The sequence below is a fragment of the Dendrobates tinctorius genome, unplaced genomic scaffold (assembly GCF_039654945.1).
Source record: "Dendrobates tinctorius isolate UK_male_01 unplaced genomic scaffold, ASM3965494v1 ptg000035l, whole genome shotgun sequence".
Classification (NCBI taxonomy): Eukaryota; Metazoa; Chordata; class Amphibia; order Anura; family Dendrobatidae; genus Dendrobates; species Dendrobates tinctorius.
The window spans coordinates 39,195,185-39,210,420 of NW_027361703.1; the positions used below are offsets into that span (position 1 = coordinate 39,195,185).

The 15,236-nt window shown below is 43.0% G+C and overlaps 1 protein-coding gene across 2 annotated transcripts in view; it reads right to left on the reverse strand.

Moving 5' to 3' along the window:
• Positions 1–15,236, reverse strand: part of GRM8 (glutamate metabotropic receptor 8) — a 1,729,433-nt gene that overhangs the window by 694,381 nt on the left and 1,019,816 nt on the right. The gene's annotated exons all lie outside the window — the stretch shown is intronic.

Sequence of the window (15,236 nt, forward strand, 5' to 3'; positions counted from 1 at the left end):
CGCTTCTTGTTTCATTTATGAATGAGGGACTCTTAAAGTCACAGAACCTATTTTTACAGTGGCATCAGGCAGCATTAATCTTCTAGGACACCAAATAGCCAAAATCAGGAAGCGTATACCTATGTGTGGTTGTGAAGAGGTGCATGGGACTACATCTCCCAAAAAGACACTACATTGGAAATTATGTAGTGATATCATCATTTGGTGGTTGTGACGTCCATCTGGTGCGATTCTGAGCTGCAAGTAAGACAGCACCCCAAGAAACCCCAAGACCCTTTACCCCTATACAGGGATCTGGAATTACAGCGGAGCCCAAGAGGTAGCTGCGTATGAACGCAGCAGACCGGAGCAGGATGGTCACCAGGAAGGGATTAATAGAATCATAGAATCGTAGAGTTGGAAGGGACCTCCTGGGCCATCTGGTCCAACCCCCTGCTCAAAGCAGGATTCGCTAAATCATCCCAGTCAGATGTCTGTCCAGCCTCTGTTTGAAGACTTCCATTGAAGGAGAACTCACCACTTCTCGTGGCAGCCTGTTCCACTCATTGATCACTCTAACTGTCAAAAAGTTTTTTCTAATATCTAATCTGTGTCTCTTCCCATTCAGTTTCATCCCATTGCTTCTAGTCTTTCCTTGTGCAAATGAGAATAAAGTTGATCCTTCTACAATGTGACAGCCCTTTAGATATTTGTAGACAGCTATTAAGTCTCCTCTCAGTCTTCTCTTTTGCAAACTAAACATTCCCAAATCCTGCAACCTTTCCTCATAAGACAGGGTTTGCAGACCGGTCACCATTCTGGTCGCTCTTTTCTGAACTTGCTCCAGTTTGTTGATGTCTTTTTTAAAATGTGGTGCCCAAAACTGGACACAATATTCCAGATGAGGTCTGACCAAAGAGGAGTAGAGGGAAATAATGACTTCACGTGATCTAGACTGTATGCTTCTGTTAATACATCCTAGAATTGCATTTGCCTTTTTTGCTGCTGCATCACACTGTTGACTCATATTCAGTCTGTGATCTATTAGTATACCCAAGTCTTTTTCACATGTGCTGTCACTTAGCCCTATTCCTCCCATTCTATATATGCTTTTTTCATTTTTATTGCCCAGATGTAGTACTTTGCATTTCTCCCTGTTAAAAACCATTCTGTTTGTTGCTGCCCACTTCTCCAGTTTATTTAAATCTTTTTGAATCCTCTCTCTCTCTTCTCTAGTATTAGCTATCCCTCCTAGCTTTGTGTCATCAGCAAATTTAATCAGTTTACCCTCAATTCCTTCATCTAAATCGTTGATAAAGATGTTGAACAATACAGGGCCCAGGACAGAGCCCTGTGGTACCCCACTTGAGACATTCTTCCAACTGGATGTGCAGCCATTTACGACCACTCTTTGGGTCCGATCACTAAGCCAGTTATGAATCCACCTAACAGTTGCCTTGTCCATTCCATACTTAGTCATTTTTTCAATAAGGATTGTATGAGAGACTTTGTCAAATGCTTTGCTGAAGTCAAGATATACTATATCTACAGCATTTCCTTGATCCACCCAATCAGTGATACCGTCATAGAAGGAAATTAAGTTAGTCTGACATGACTTATTAGTTAGAAACCCATGCTGACTCTGTTTAATCACTTCATTCTTATCCAGGTATTGACATACATGTTGTTTAATAATTTGTTCAAAGATCTTTCCTGGTATAGAAGTCAGACTCACCGGCCTATAGTTGCCTGGGTCCACCTTCTTCCCCTTTTTGAAGATAGGAACAACATTTGCTCTTCTCCAGTCTTCTGGCACTTCTCCTGTTCTCCAAGAATTTTCAAAGATTATGGAGAGGGGTTCAAAAATTTCTTCTGCTATCTCCTTCAGTACTCTGGGGTGTAATTCATCTGGACCTGGAGACTTGAATTCATTTAGGTTAGCTAAGTGTTTCCTCACTATCTTTCTGTTTATAGATATCCTGGATTCTTCTATTCCCTTAATAGGACAGTGAATAACAGTTGATGTTGCATTTCCTTTCTGAGAGAAAACAGATGCAAAATAGGAATTTAAAAGTTCAGCCTTCTCAACATCCTGTCTTACCATTTCATCATTTTCATCCTGTAAAAATCCTATAGCATCTTTGACTTTTCTTTTACTTTTGACATATCCCCAAAATCCTTTATTATTGCTTTTGACATCTCTTGCAAGCCTCAGTTCATTTTCAGCTTTAGCTAATCTGATTTGTGCCCTGCAGGTTCTGCAGACAGCATTATATTCTTCTTTAGATATGCCTCCCTCTTTCCATTTTATAAACATTTTTTTCTTCCTTTTTAGCATGTGCTTAAGTTCTGTGTTCATCCATCCTGGTTTCCTTAAATGCTTCCTATTCTTCCCTCTTTTCGGAATTGTTAACAACTGTGCTTTGAGAATTTCATTTTTCAAGATTTCCCATCCTTCCTGGACATTTTTGTCTTTAAGGATATCCAGCCATTGGATCCCTCCAATTCTCTTTCTGAATCCCTTAAAATCTGCCTTTCTGAAATCTAACCTTGACGTCTGAGTCTTCACAGGTCTTCCACCTCTAGTAATCCAAAATTCTAAAATAGCATGGTCGCTACCTCCTAGGGTCCCAGCCACTTTTACCTCCTCAACCATTTCCTCCCTGTTTATAAGGATTAGATCCAAGGTAGCAGTTCCCCTTGTTTTCTCCCTTACCTTTTGGAAGATAAAGTTGTCAGCAAGAGAGGATAAGAATTTCCTTGACCTGTTAGTTTTGCCTGAGAGAGATTCCCAACAAATGTCTGGATAGTTGAAATCTCCCATGACAACTATGTCATATTTTTTGGAGAACTTGGCCATCTGATGCATAAAGAGTTCATCTATATCTTCGGCTTGCACAGGCGGCCTGTAGTAAATGCCTACAATGGTGTCCTTTCCATTGTTCTGTCCTTGTATTCTTACCCAAACAGTTTCCACAGAACTCCCAGTCTCTGAAGCTTCAATCTCTGTGCAGATATACGCGTTTCGAACATACAATGCGACACCCCCTCCTCGTTTATCAAGTCTGTTTCTTGCAAATAAGTTGTATCCTTCTAGTCTTGTATTCCAATCATGTGTATTGTCCCACCAAGTTTCAGTGATTCCAATTACATCATATTTCTGTTCCTGTGTTAGTAGTTCCAATTCTCCTTGTTTGTTGCCCATGCTTTGTGCATTAGTATAGAAACATTTTAGTTTGTGATTGGTTTCTCTTTCTCCAATATTTTTAGTAATTAGATTCTTTCGTCTTTGTTCTTCCTTTCCACTTCTAATAGCAGAGTTCTCAATAGCATTTGTCAGGTGTATGGCTTTTTCTGGTCTTTTGCTTCCCTTCCCATGTTGTTCTAGTTTAAAGCTCTCCTTACAAGTGTAGCAAGGCGACTTCCAAATACATGCTTTCCAGTCTTCGTAAGGTGCACCCCATCTCTAGCAAGTAGTCCATCGTATAAGTAGTTCACTCCGTGATCCAGAAATCCAAATCGTTGCTGACGGCACCATCGACGTAGCCAGTTGTTCACCTGCAGAATCTTATTCCACCTCCTTGTTCCATGGCCATCCACTGGGAGGATGGAAGAGAAGACCACCTGCGCTCCCAGTTCTTTCACTTTCTTGCCTAAGTCTTCAAAGTCTCTGCAGATGATTTCCAGGTCGTTTCTTGCGGTGTCATTTGTCCCCACATGTAGTAGCAGGAATGGGTAGTCATCTGTAGGTCTGAAGAGTCCTGATATCCTGTCAGACACATCTTTAATTTTTGCACCTGGAAGACAGCACATTTCTCTTGTAGTTATATCCGGTCTGCAGATAGCGGCCTCTGTTCCTCTCAGCAGGGAATCCCCCATGACCACCACTCTCCGTTTCTTCTTCACAACATTTTTCTTTCTCCATCCAGGAGGACTCTGAGGGCGTACAAGGTTGCTGTTTGTTGGCAAAGTCTTATCCTGATGTATTTCTTCATCGTTTTCCTGCGTGAGAGCCTGGTACTGGTTCCTGAGCAGTATGGGTGCTGACTGCCTTCTGATCCTCCTGCTTCTCTGGGTCACATGTCTCCATTCCTCTGTTTCTTCAGGTGCACTTCGAATTTCTTCTCTTTCTGTAACATGAAGAGATAATTCTGCTCTGTCCAAGAACTCTTCACCTTCCTTAATGATCTTCAACGTAGCTAACCTCTCTTCGAGATTTTGCAACTTTTCCTCCAACAGGGACACAAGCTTGCATTTGTGGCATGTGAAGTTTGGCTTTTCCACTGGTAAATCTGTGAACATGTAGCAAGAAATGCAGCTCACCAAATGGCTCCTGGCCTCTTCCATCTTGAGATTTCTTAAAAACGATGAAAGATGAGATCGGCGCGCGGTTTTTCCAATTTCCTCTTTTCAGCTGCAACGGCCAAAACCCAGTGATCGTTGAGCTCGCGGAGACTCTTCACTTATCCCAGAAGGCACTGGGAATATGCAAATGATCTCCTCAAGACTCTTCCCCTGGTTTTCCGATTTCCTCTTTTCAGCTGCAACGGCCAAAACCCAGTGATCGTTGAGCTCGCGGAGACTCTTCACTTATCCCAGAAGGCACTGGGAATATGCAAATGATCTCCTCAAGACTCTTCCCCTGGTTTTCCGATTTCCTCTTTTCAGCTGCAACGGCCAAAACCCAGTGATCGTTGAGCTCGCGGAGACTCTTCACTTATCCCAGAAGGCACTGGGAATATGCAAATGATCTCCTCAAGACTCTTCCCCTGGTTTTCCGATTTCCTCTTTTCAGCTGCAACGGCCAAAACCCAGTGATCGTTGAGCTCGCGGAGACTCTTCACTTATCCCAGAAGGCACTGGGAATATGCAAATGATCTCCTCAAGACTCTTCCCCTGGTTTTCCGATTTCCTCTTTTCAGCTGCAACGGCCAAAACCCAGTGATCGTTGAGCTCGCGGAGACTCTTCACTTATCCCAGAAGGCACTGGGAATATGCAAATGATCTCCTCAAGACTCTTCCCCTGGTTTTCCGATTTCCTCTTTTCAGCTGCAACGGCCAAAACCCAGTGATCGTTGAGCTCGCGGAGACTCTTCACTTATCCCAGAAGGCACTGGGAATATGCAAATGATCTCCTCAAGACTCTTCCCCTGGTTTTCCGATTTCCTCTTTTCAGCTGCAACGGCCAAAACCCAGTGATCGTTGAGCTCGCGGAGACTCTTCACTTATCCCAGAAGACACTGGGAATATGCAAATGATCTCCTCAAGACTCTTCCCCTGGTTTTCCGATTTCCTCTTTTCAGCTGCAACGGCCAAAACCCAGTGATCGTTGAGCTCGCGGAGACTCTTCACTTATCCCAGAAGGCACTGGGAATATGCAAATGATCTCCTCAAGACTCTTCCCCTGGTTTTCCGATTTCCTCTTTTCAGCTGCAACGGCCAAAACCCAGTGATCGTTGAGCTCGCGGAGACTCTTCACTTATCCCAGAAGACACTGGGAATATGCAAATGATCTCCTCAAGACTCTTCCCCTGGTTTTCCGATTTCCTCTTTTCAGCTGCAACGGCCAAAACCCAGTGATCGTTGAGCTCGCGGAGACTCTTCACTTATCCCAGAAGGCACTGGGAATATGCAAATGATCTCCTCAAGACTCTTCCCCTGGTTTTCCAATTTCCTCTTTTCAGCTGCAACGGCCAAAACCCAGTGATCGTTGAGCTCGCGGAGACTCTTCACTTATCCCAGAAGGCACTGGGAATATGCAAATGATCTCCTCAAGACTCTTCCCCTGGTTTTTTGAATGGGACCGAAAGCGTAGTCAGGAGTCCAAGTCAAAACTGGGAGGGAGCAGAGGTACAGAATCGGCAGGCAGAAGAAGGGTCGAAAATCCAGGCCAAGGTCAGAGTCAAAAAACCGGGAGAGCAGCAGAGGTACAAAATCAGCAGGCTGTAGAAGGGTCAGAAATCCAGGCTAGGGTCAGAGTCAAAAATAGCAATTTAAACACTAGCACACTGGGGAACCAAGACTATATCTGGGCCTGCAGGACAGGCTCCAAAGTATTTGAAGAATAAGGCTATCACTCACAGGCTCACAGCCTGATGACCTAATCTGGACCGCCTGCAGAACCAGGCCAGATGGCGATGCAGCAACCCCTTCACCTCTGACAGAAGAGCAAAGCCTGCGCTCATCAGACACCTGCACAGGGGCCCCTTCTCTGTTACCACCATCACCCACAGGAGAAACACGGCGATTCCCAATGACAGAGGCATGCATCAAAGGAGCGGGACCACATGAGGACATAGCCCTCCTATCGTAGGCACCACCAGTTGAAGGAGTCTGGCGCCTCCCAGTGGCCGAGGCAGGAACACCAGCCCCCAAGTCTGATGGCGACGTGACAGTTCGGCACCTCCCAGTGGCCGAGGCAGGAACACCAGCCCCCGAGTCCAATGGCAATGTGACAGTGGTGTCGAAAAGTCTGGTCCAATCCATCCCCTGTTCATTTTTACAAGAGTCAGCCTGTCTGCATTTTCTGTTGACAGGCGAATGTGCTTTTCTGTGATAATTCCACCAGGGGCACTAAAAACCCACTCTGTCAAAATGCTGGCGGCAGGGCAGGCCAGGACCTCCAAGACATAGAGAGCCAGTTCATGCCACTTGTCCAGCTTGGATACCCAATAATTAAAAGGCACAGAGGAATCACAGAGGATGTTGGTACGGTCAGCAAGGTACTACCTCAGCATTGTGGAAAACATTCCATTCCTTGTGACGTTACCCCACGCCTCAGGGCCAGTGCAATGGGAGGGTCTGAGAAAACTGTTCCAGAACTTTGCCAGTGTTCCCCTACCTCTGCTGGATTGGAGTCGTGTCTCTCTTGACTGTAGTCCTTGGTTGTCCAATGAACTGTTATGTCTGCCGCCAGCATTTTGAGATGGGAATTTTTTAAATAATTCTGCAACAATAGCCATCTGGTACTACACCATTTGAGTACAAAAAGAGAAAAAGAAGCCAGCTCACCTGAAGGCATGTGTAGTGGATAGCCCGGACCACGTGCAGTCTTCACGCAGTAACCAAGGAAAAAGAAAAAAGGTCCAGCTTTGCAAATTCAAGTCCAATTTATTGGTAAAAACAAGTCCAAAACAGAGCAAAAAATTGTGTTCACATGAGTAACAAGTAGCAGATTACGCGTTTCGAACAAGCTATTGTTCGAAACGTGTAATCTACTACTTGTTACTCATGTGAACACACTATTTTTTGCTCTGTTTTGGACTTGTTTTTAACAATAAATTGGACTTGAATTTGCAAAGCTGGACCTTTTTTCTTTTACCATTTGAGTACACCTGTCTGCCTGTGGAACAAGAAATTGAAATTTCTCCTTGCAGTATGGGTCTAAAAGTGTCACTACCCAGTAATGACTGTTACCCAATATTTTTACAATACGAGGGTCATGTGAAAGGCAGCGCAACATAAAGTCAGCCATGCATGCCAGACTGGTAACAGGCAAGCATTCTGTGTCCTCACCAACAGGATGACTGACCAAGATGTCCTCCTTCTCCTTTCCTCCCTGCCCTCAGGCCTTCCACGCTGAACAGACGGTATGACAGTTGTGCTTGTAGTACCATCTATAGCACATGAAAGTAACTCTTGGTCTTCTTCCTCCTCTTCCTCATTGTCAACCAATCCACAATGGGATGACACGAGGCTGGGTTGTGTGTAATCACCCTGTATGGTTCCTTGTTCCATGTCCTCATGCTCCGCCTGCAATGCATCCTCTTTCATTGTGAGCAGAGTGCTTTTCAGAATGCAGAGAAGTGGGATGGTCATGCTAATTATGGGGTCATTACCGCTCACCATCTTGATGGGCTCCTCAAAGTTTTGGAGGATGTTACATATGTCTGACATCCATGTCCACTCCTGAGGTCTTATGTGTGGAGTCAAACCTGAATAACGATGGCCGTGTTAATGCTGGTATTCAACAACTTCCCTCTTCTGCTCACAAATCCTTTCCAACATATGCAGTGTAGAGTTCCAATGCGTGGGGACATCACACACCAGTCGGTGAGCCGGAATCTGCAATCACTGCTGAAGCACGGCAAGGGTGGCTGAAGCTGTAGCTGACTTTATAAAATGGGCACACAGGTGGCGTACTTTCACCAGCAGATACGGCAGCTCTGGGTAGCTTTTTAGAAAACATTGAATAACCAGGTTAAGCACATGGGCCAGGCATGGTACGTGTGTCAGTTTGCCTTGCTTCAGAGCCGCCACCAGGTTCCTGCCATTGTTGCACAAAACCATGCCTGGCTGGTGGTTCAGCGGTGTCAGCCACACATCTGCCTGCTCTTTCAGACCTGTCAACAACTCTTCATCATTTTGTGGTTTGTCACCTAAGCAAATTAGCTTCAGCACAGCCTGTTGCCACTTGACTTTGGCAGTGCTGCAGTGCTTCCAGCTTGTGACTGATGTGCTCATTTTGGAGATGGAGGCTGAAGAGGAGGAGGTGCAGGAGCTGTACACAGTGGGGGCAACCCTGATTGACATAGGGCCTGCAATCCTTGGCATCGGAAAGACGTGTTACATCCCAAGGTCTGACTGAGTCCCAGCTTCCACTATGTTCCCAGTGTGCCATCAGCGAGATGTACCATCCCTGGCCACAAGTACTTGTCCATGTGTCAGTGGTTAGGTGTACTTTCCCAGTAACTGCATTGTTGAGGGCATGGGTAATGTTGTGGGACACGTGCTTTTGTAATGCCAGGATGGCACAGCGGGAGAAATAGTGGCAGCTGAGGACTGAGTACCTTGGGACGGCCGCCATCAGGTTGGGAAAACTTCCGTCTCCAAGAGCCTAAAAGGCAACATTTTGAGTGCAAGCACACGAGATATGTGTGAATTTAGTACTGTGGCCTTTGGGGCATCGGCTGTGTATTTCCACTTACGTTTCTATGACTGGGGTAAGGATAACTGAAGGCTGCGCTGGGACAAGGACGTGGAAGAAGCAGTGGTCTCACCCACAGACACTGTTTCTGGAGCCTGGGGTTGGACCCACAAAGTCAGGGGCTTTGCTGCCATGTGCCTGATGATGATGGTGGTGGTAAGGCTGGTAGTTTTGCTACCCCTGCTGATGCTGGCATGACAGGTTTTGCGAATGGTCTGTTGGGGTTATTGGCAGTCTTTAAAAAATGACCGGACTCGGGAAGACCTAACAGTTGGACTGGCAACTTCCGTCATGTTGGTGTTACGGGGAATGGTTGCCCGCCTTCTGTCTGCAGCCACCACACTGCTTCTTCCTGCCTGAAGGGGTGCTGCACCTCCCTCCCCCTATGTGCTGCTGTCCTCACTCTGCATGTCCTCCTGCCAGGTTGGGACAGTTACAATCATCCACCACCTCATCTTCCACTTCCGCGACCTGGTCCTCCTCCTGTCTTTCTGGAAATTGTGTCTCATCAGCATCCACCTCTTGTGACCGTGGCTGCTCAAATATTTGTGCATCGCTACATGGAATCTCATCTATCCCTGCTTCAAGTGGACCAGGCGAGAGGCACAAATCTATAAATGGAAAACTGAACAGCTCTTCGGAGTGTCTGAGTGTGGGATCAGTTGTCTCAAGGCAATCAGCATGGTGGGAGGAAGGACGATCAGGGTGAGGAATATGCGGTCCAAATTCACGGCTACCAGTCATGACCGTGTGGAAGACAGGGTGCTGGTGGATAAGTAACTGGAAGTATTATCCGCTATCCATCCAACAACCTTTTCACACTGCTCTGGCTTCAATAGTGCTGTCTTGCTGTGGTCCCCTAGGACTTCGGACACTAACGTCCAGCGAGAAGATGTGGGTCTTTTAGGCGGCCCAATTTCAGCTTGCCTACGGCCTCGGCCTCGTCATGCACCATCACCATCACGTCCACTTCCCCGTCCCTTGCCACGTGCCTTGCCCATTGTAAATGGACTAGAATAATATACACATTCACTACAAATTGCTGAATTGGTAGCGAACTTGTATGTGATACGTGTGCGGGAAAACCACACTTTAACCTATCTGGACTTTAGTTAAAAATGTTTTTTGGTTATCAAATTGGTGTCAATAAGTACGGTAACAGACTGCAAAAACACTAGAATATGTAGGCCTAAAATGACCAAATTTTTTGCACAGATAAATGAGGCCTGCCACGAAGATACCACTCTGCCAAATATATGGCCTTTTTTTAAAAAAAAAAGGCAAAATAGTGCTGTTTATAACTAGAGTGACAGACAGGAAAACACTAGAATACCGACCTAAAATGCCCAAACTTGGAGCACACAGATATATGAGGCCTGGCACTGAGATACCACACTGCCAAATATGTGGCCTGTTTTCTTTTAAAATGGCAAAATAGTGCTGTATATAACTAGAGTGACAGACATAAAAACACTGGAATACCGGCCTAAAATGGCTAAACTGGGAGCACGCAGAAATATGAGGCCTGACACAGAGATACCACACTGCCAAATATGTGGCCTGTTTTGTTTTAAAAATAGTGGTGTATATAACTAGAATGAAAAACAGCAAAAAAATTGAATTTAGGCCTAAAATGCCCAAATTTTTACCACACGGATGAATGAGGTGTGTCACAGATATAACACACTGTAAAATATGTGGCCTGGTTTTTTTTAACGCAAAATAGTGCTGTATATAACTAGAGTGAGAGACAGGAAAACACTGGAATACCGGTCTAAAATTGCCAAACTTGGACCACGCAGATATATGAAGCCTGGCACAGAGATATCGCACTGCCAAATATGTGGCCTGTATTTTTTTCTTTTTTAGGCTAAATAGTGTTGTACATAACTAGAGTGACAGACAGGAAAAATCTGAAATACCAGCCTAAAATGGCCAAACTTGGAGCATGCAGATATATGGGGCCTGGCACGGAGATACCACACTGCCAAATATGTGGCCTGTATTTTTTTTGTATTTTAGGCTAAATAGTACTGTATATAACTAGAGTGACTGACAGGAAAACACTGGAATTCAGGCCAAAAATGGCAAACTTGGACAACACTGATGCTGTGCGGCCAGCCAATCACTGCATGACCACAATAAAGATGGCTGTGGCGTTACAGTGCCTGGCAGACAATCCCTGCATGGTGATTGGGTCACTAAAGACCACCAAAAATGCTAGGTGGAGACCCGAGTTCCCACCGAGTAATCGAGTAATCCCGGAAATGCTCGATGCTCGCCGAGTACACCGAGTACAGTGATACTCAGGCAAGTATGAGTAGTGGCGAGCACAATCGCTCATCACTAGTCAGATCTACTCAATGCCGCTATTCATGTATTTTACTTACCTCAATATCTATCTATTAATCTATGGATCGATCCATCCATCTGTAACAGTGGCATCTATCTTAGATATTAATATTACATCCATTTTCTGTGTAATGTTCTAGCACAAAAGTACTAGACACCTCCTCCATGACAGAATGCCCACACTACATTAGTAGTAAGCCTGAAATGCAGCCTATAGAAAGTTATTTAGAAATGAATATTCAACTATGTAGAGGATTGAATTATTAACCAATCAGTGGTGAGATGTTAATACAAACCAATAAGATTTTTTTTTATCTTATCTCTTTGCTATGCCCAAAAAGATGCTTTATAAATATACATTAGCATCCTTAAATAACCGGGAATGTTATCAAAGAAAACTGGTCTGTGACAACATTCCCTCCGTCAATGGTTTTGATCTGTCACAGGGCTGATTTCTGCATGGCTGGTCCCAATAGTTGCAGTGAAATTTCTATCTTTGTATTTATTTCTTGCATTTTTGGCCTCTTCATTGTCAAATCACTACTATTCATCATGAGAGGAGATAGATAAGAGAAGCTATTCAGCATAGTACCACTGAAGGTGTACCAACAGTCCAGTCAGATAAGAAACACTGTGAATGGCTACTACAGAAGGAAATGTAGTCTTTTTTACAAAACCACACTTTGTAATGAATTTATATTTTGAATACACTTCTTTATATTTGTTATGTTGAGTTTTGAATAATATCTTCATGGTACAACTTCTTTAATTAAAAACAGAATAATTTTGCTATCAGGTGAAACATATTCCAACAACAATCTGATGTAATCAAATTTAAGGAAACGCCATAAGCTTAAGATGGCACATTGACGGATATTGCAACCTTGAATGTTTCATATTGTGTTTTCCATTTAAAAATTACAGCAATTAATGAGAGCATTTCTAATTTAGCAATTTTTCTTAATTGAATCAAAAATGTACAAAAATCAAGATCATTGTTTAGTCCTTAGGCCAGGTTTATACTACGTTAATGCAGTCCATTCAACGCATAGCATTGACGGACTGCATTAATGCTATAGCATAACACGATCACGTTATGCTAAACCGCTAGCGCAGATGCTTCATCTGGGCTAGCAGTGTTGGACCCTCGGACGCTGCAGACTGCGTCCGAGGGTCCGTCACAGAATGACGGCACAACGCTAGCGCATGCCGATTATGGAATGCGTTAGTGATGCGCTTGGTAACGGGAGTGGATAGCAGCGTTAATGGATTGTGTTACATCGCGTTATGCCATGGTGTAATGCAATCCATTAAATGGACTGCATTAACACAGTATGAACCCAGCCTTAATAAACATATACAACTGTACCACCACAACGATATTCAGGAGGTTATTAACATGCAAAACCACATCTGGTATTCTGGTAAGTCATCAGGGAGCAGACTTTTTCACAGTGTTATGAAGTCAATTACTTCTATATTTCATAAATTTTATATAAATGAAAGACTGATCAGAAGTTAAGTCTGTGGAAGTATCTGTAAATAGTTATTCAATTTTCCCTCGAGAGAGTTATTGTTTTGCTGCTCTGAACTAACCATTTGTTGTCGTACTCTTTAACACCTTGGGAAAGCTGAAGAAATCATTAAAGATTGTATAGAGATGAAAAAGTAGATGGCTACAGTAAATTTTTGGTGCCTTTGGGGTTTTCTACACTCTTTACAGCACCTATTGCAGCCTCGATGCTATAACTACTGCAAGGTTCTGTATTTTAGTGGTAAAATATGTCCGCCCAGCCATCAGTGTTTGTAAATGATCATTTTGGCCGTGACCTGTAATGCTTCAATGTATAAAATGTATGTAGATAAAAATAAACTTTATCAGCTATAATAACCAATTATAAAAATTATTATAATTGCAGTATGATAGATAAATAGATAGAAACATAGATAGAGTGGTCTGGATGTGCAGCTAGACATTGACATTGTTCATTTAGTCCAAAAGAACAAAATTAAGCACAAAATTATGCAAACTTTCTTCTCAAAAATTTGGGAAAGAATGGGTTGTTCTAACGAACACACTGAATTTGAGCATGGTACTGAATTTGAGCAAGTCAGTTCAAAAAATGTCATTTTCCCAACTAAATATTCAACTTTGGGTGGTATTGAAAAGTGGTAGCGTTTATGAGCCATACCAATCAGACATGCAAAGTTAGACCACATCAAGTTACAGAGCTGGGTCACCAAGTGCTGAGGTACACAATAAATGTAACATTTGGTGTTTCATGACATGGATTTCCATGGCTGAGCAGCTCCGTGAAAGCTGTACATCATCACCCAAAATGTCAAGTGTCAGATGTTGTCATGTAAAAGCATGCCACCGCTGGATTGTTGAGCAGTGGAAATGTGTTCTGTGGAGTTACAAATCACAGTATTCATTCTGGAAATCTAAGAAAATAAGTTTGGGTAAGGTGAATGCTTCCTGCCTGACTGCATTGTGATCACTGTAAAGTTTAATATAGGAAGGATATGGCTCTGTTCTTCCCTGTTTTAAGTGAAGAGACGTCTAAAACCTTCAACATAACATTTTGGACAATTGTACACTTTAACTTTGTGAAGACCCTTTTTTTTCCAGCATGACTGTGCACAAGTGCACAAACCGATGTCCATTCTGACATGATTGACTCGATATGGTGTGGGAGAACTTCACTGGCCAGCAAAGAGCCCTGACCTCAAACTCAGATCACTTTTGGGATGAAATAGAACACAGATTACGAGCCAGACACCCTCAGTCAACATCAGTGTACAGTGAAGAACCAACCAAAGGTCCACTTAATCTATGGATGCACCAGCACTAAGTTTTTAATTTGTCTCTTAAATTAAAATGTAAGGAACTTTATATATACAGTGACATTTCCTACCAAATATTTCAAACAACTAGTTATCCCACAGCTTCTGACATCTATTTCCCTAATAATATTATCGTTAAAGAATTTCTAGACAAAACTTTTTATTTGGGTTCAAGATTTACAGCAAATCTATGTCTCACATCTTGGAGGAGCATGGAATCATTCCTAATGATCTCCTGCTCTAAATGCCACAATCACGTGCAAACTACAGCTGATCACTTATTTCAGTGGAAATGTGCAAACGTTTTAGCTGAAGTCAGAGATTTAATAGGTTAATAGTATATAATGATAACCCAGCTTGTTGCTAGTTTAAAATAAAATACAGGTAACCCCCATGCACATGTTCTGCACCAGTAGGTTCAAGTAGCCAACAGATACTAACTATATATGGCAGTTTTAATAATGAAATTCTCCATTCACAATTAAATAATGTGTGCAATAGTTATACGAAAGATATTTCAATATTTGACTGTTACCTTTGTCGAATAGAAACCCCCTGGAAAAGTGTGACAATGTTGACTTTAGCATTAACGAAGTACTAAAAGGGATGTGTCAGCAGGATTTCACACCCAAAATATAATGTATAAACATTTTCACATGGCTAGTCTATTGCTGTTACTGAGAAATCAGTATTTGAATGGATATGCAAATGAGGCTGTAGATTTGAAGTCTCTGTCACTCCAGCTCTATTATCTGGCCAGCACCACCACCTCCTACTTGACTTGACTATGCTCTGTGACATCAGATAAAGGAGCTGACCATAAAGTATGAGGAAGCACCGCTAGAGGAGGAGCTGGAGTGACAGAGGCTTTAGATCTACAGATAGCTATTTGCATATCAATTCAAACACTGATTTCTCAGTAACAGAGGAGCAGACTGGAAATGTAAAGGTATTGCCGGACTTTTATTTGAAAGAGCTACATGCACATATAAATAGATTTGGGAGTGAAATTTTGCTGATAGATTCCATTTAACCATTTTGAGGATAATTCATTGTTTTAAAGCAATATTTATATAATTGGTATAAATGAATAGATAATAGAACAAACATTTTAGTATATGAGAGAAACATA